The sequence below is a fragment of the Amphimedon queenslandica genome, unplaced genomic scaffold, assembly GCF_000090795.2.
Source record: "Amphimedon queenslandica unplaced genomic scaffold, v1.1 AMPQUscaffold_13288, whole genome shotgun sequence".
In the NCBI taxonomy this organism is placed as follows: Eukaryota; Metazoa; Porifera; class Demospongiae; order Haplosclerida; family Niphatidae; genus Amphimedon; species Amphimedon queenslandica.
Window position 1 is genome coordinate 9,029 of NW_003546476.1, and position 4,182 is coordinate 13,210.

General features: G+C 32.3%; 1 long non-coding RNA gene across 1 annotated transcript; it reads left to right on the top strand.

Annotated features, from left to right (window-relative positions):
* The first annotated feature begins 2,608 nt into the window (after positions 1–2,608).
* On the top strand, positions 2,609–3,034 carry LOC109583682 (uncharacterized). Its single transcript, XR_002185660.1, has 2 exons — positions 2,609–2,816; positions 2,877–3,034. It is a non-coding gene; the product is annotated as an uncharacterized LOC109583682 (long non-coding RNA).
* The last annotated feature ends 1,148 nt before the right edge of the window (positions 3,035–4,182 follow it).

The window sequence follows — 4,182 nt, forward strand, 5'->3', positions numbered from 1 at the left end:
ATTGATAAAGTCTGTAATATCAACTTGAATTAATTTTACACTTGTTCAAAACTAATAATAATATTATATCTAGTAGACTATAATAATCAATTGTTATATTCATGCATCAGCAATTTATGTATTAATTAATTTATTTAAACTTGACAGTGACCGGCAATGAGAATAGAGTTAAGAGGCTAGATAAAAAGAAACACCAAAGGCCTGACCAAGGAAACATGGCCAGCCAGAAAGAAAAAGAAAAAAGATGAGAAAAGAAAGAAAAAGAAACAAAAAAATTAATAAGAAAAAGTAAAAATACAATCAAAATTAAAACGGTAGTAATGATGATAATAATGATGATAATTAACTGAATCTAATGCAAAATAAATCAACATAAATAATAATAATACTGGAACTGATCCCAAAAGTAGTTCTTGTTAATATTATGTAGTAAAAATTTTAATAATCTTTATAGCAATGATGTTAGTGAGAATAAGCTAGTGAATAATACCAAGCCTCGGAGTAAGCTTAACTACTAAATGGATAAATAAATAATTATTAGCAGAATAAATAGTTAATAAATATACCAGTCTAAACAGAAGTTTACAAAAAAATACAGCACAGTGGTATCACTCAGTAGTATAATGTCAGAGGCTGGAGATCTTGAGTGATTAGTATTGACAGTACAGATTATACCAATTAACTGCATGAACACTTGTAATATCTTTTTATTGTGTAGTTCACTTATGCAGCGATAGATGATAAGTACCAAAGTTTTTGTGCTATTGTTATTTAAAATTCTGAATAATTATTATGAATTAAAGGTGCATGTAAATTCTTGAATATAATCATTACAAATATCTGGGCCATATTTCAGTGGTATTCATCTTTATTGCATGCATACATTTCACATACACTGCATGTTATGTTATCAAGTATAGACTTAAATTTTTAAAGTTATTCATGCATAAAATGATCAACCACAATAATTGTACCAACACATGTGGTCATTGACAAATTTAAGAAGTTGCAATTATTATTACATATCTAATTTGTAACCGTTTTTCCACTGAATTCAGAACAAGATTTGCTTGCCATACCAAGCTGTACAGTGACACAAATAAGTAAGAGATATTTAAACCATTTGTAGACTAGTCACTGCACAACATCCAAGTTCAGTACTCAGTACCAGGCTCAGGCTGTATACAGTTGCTTCATGAATAAATTTGTTAAATTCACAATATCTGAAGGTTTGGGCTTATATCTAACCGAGAAGCAGGATTTCAGCAAGAGTAAATCTTGACCTAAGCATTAGCTATAATTTTTAGCATCTGTAAGATTACCGGTATACTGTGAGCAAAGTGGTCCGCAAAATAGAGATGTCGCGGACCATTTGGGTCCGTAAAACAGATGGTAGGGTCTCAAAAGCGGACGGACGGACGGACCCGCCCCGCCCGAAAAGGACGGACGGACGGACTGATGCGGACCCGACAGGACCATAAATATTCATGTAAAGGACAATCATTCATGGATAGTCTGTCTTTAAAACACTTCTATACTTGGACAATAAATTTATGTACGTATTAACTATGCTACGACCAATAGAAGAGGTCATGTTAGTGAAAATTTAACTTTATCAATGCAAAATTGCTACTACAGGCTGCATGAAGCATCACAATACTGAACCATCACTTGGATTCTATTTGTTATTCTTAATAGGAGTTCAGTGACACCATTTTAATGATTTTTTAATATTATTTGGTGCAAGTCTATATCTTCAATCAATATATTCAAAGAGGAATTACCATTTACAGTGAATATAAGCAGGAATACAATGTAGACTATATAGGATGAGTATTATTAAATAAAAGCTGCAATTTTTTAGAGCAATAATTATGTTTTGTGTGTTACTAACAGCAATCTTTAGTAAATTGGTTGCAAATCAACCTGATGAGACTGTTGACTGATACTTTTATGTAAGTTATTTCATCACAGCTGTACGTATAATATCTATGTTTTAACACTATAAAATTAGGATTATATATGATGTAAGTGAACTTGAATCTATTGTATATAATGCCTTGTCATGTCAGAAGCCACTAGATTTTAATTGTAAGTTCTTTTAAAAATTAAATGTCTACAATGTTAATAGCGGATTTGTATAGGTTATTAAGCCTCATAAATCAATTTTTTAATTTTGATTCTATTGAAAAATATTTTACTGTGACAAAACAAGCAAGTGCTGGTATGAATCAAAATTTTATTTGAATTAATGTTTTGTTGTTCAAACTGAATAGTGTGCTGTCAATATATTTGAGAAAAAAGGTAGGGGTGCACACACAGAAGTTTAACTTTTCAAACTATACAAACATACTATGAAGTGGTATGTACAAACTTACAAATTTTAGTTTATTATTGCAACAGTTTTTACCCAAACAAGACAGTTCCATTGACTGTCATGCTTATCTGTGCAAATTATGCATATCTAATATGTTATTGTTAAAATTAATTGACTTTTACTTTGCCTATACATCATACTGTGTTGTGATGGAGTGTTCCGATATGTTGTCCAAGTATAAATTCTATTGTAGTGGTTATGCTCTGTCATAACATTGTTTATTACATAATTTCAAAATTTTTGAGGCAATGGCTTATGACTCTCATGCTTCCCAGTTTCAGGTACAATTTGCTATTGAAATGGAATATCATTTTTATATAGGTGGAAAACAATAACTATTAGCGTTGCAACCAGAGTTGCTTAGTGCTAAGCAACTCTTTACAATAATTTACAAGCATTGAAAAGGGATCTGCAAAAAAGTGTGGCATTCCTAGCCCAGGTAGCTATGACAAAAATAAATATACTAGAAGTAACTATAATTTTTACATTTATTACGTAGGATAACTACTTTTTAGGCTGGATTCTAAAGCTCAATATAACTATTTCAAAGGGTCTCCTTATCTTTAAAGAGCAGTGATTTCAAGGATATTGAACTATCATTATTTTAATTGTGTAATTAAATGAAATCAGTATCTCAGTATAGTGTTGCATGCAATAGCTGATAAAAATTAATCATAAAATTTCACTATGTTTATTATTAGACTTACACCAAATAATATAGAAAAATCATTAAAATGGTGTCACTGAACTCCTATTAAGAATAACAAATAGAATTCAAGTGATGGTTCAGTATTGTGATGCTTCATGCAGCCTGTAGTAGCAATTTTGCATTGATAAAGTTAAATTTTCACTAACATGACCTCTTCTATTGGTCGTAGCATAGTTAATACGTACATAAATTTATTGTCCAAGTATAGAAGTGTTTTAAAGACAGACTATCCATGAATGATTGTCCTTTACATGAATATTTATGGTCCTGTCGGGTCCGCATCAGTCCGTCCGTCCGTCCTTTTCGGGCGGGGCGGGTCCGTCCGTCCGTCCGCTTTTGAGACCCTACCAAACAGATTTGTCGCCGACCATGGTCCGTTGGTCCGGTCCGGTCCGTTTTTTAGGGACGACCCTCTTCTCCAAGTTCTAGATACGCCCCTGAATGTCATGTAAATAAAGACAATGAAGTCTAAGTACATGTATTATCCTCATTGTTTATGTACTTGTCTTTTTATTTTGACACTCACCTCTTTCTACTCAGTTATTTCTTTTGACTAATGACAAAATCATTATGTTTGATTCAACTTACTTATTGTTTTCTATTTAATATTCACGATTAATTTATTAACACCCACATAGCCACACCTAATTTAATCACGTGATCGCCATTGCCGGACTAATAGCGCTGCAAATCGTGTCGGTCGTCCCTAAAAAAGGGGCCTGCCTGAAATACGGATCCACGCGGATCAAATGCGGATCGGGCTGAAATGCGGATCAACGCGGAACGCTCGCGGATCTCTATTGAAACTTGACTGATCTGTCTGAAAGAATGATATCTATGCATCAGGAGGGAATTTTATTAGCTCTATTTAAGTTTTTGATAAGAACTTCATCATTTTAGCAGTTTCAGAACAGGTAGGCTGTTTATGATCATTAGATCTATGTCAATAATATTATTTTCGTTGATTACATTACTATAGTGTCAGTTTTATTGACAGTTAGAGCTGATATAATAGTTTCAATTAGACTATAAAACTTCATAGTAACGTAGTTGCTAGTAATTTTCATGACAGTTAGATCTATATAAGCTGATTATG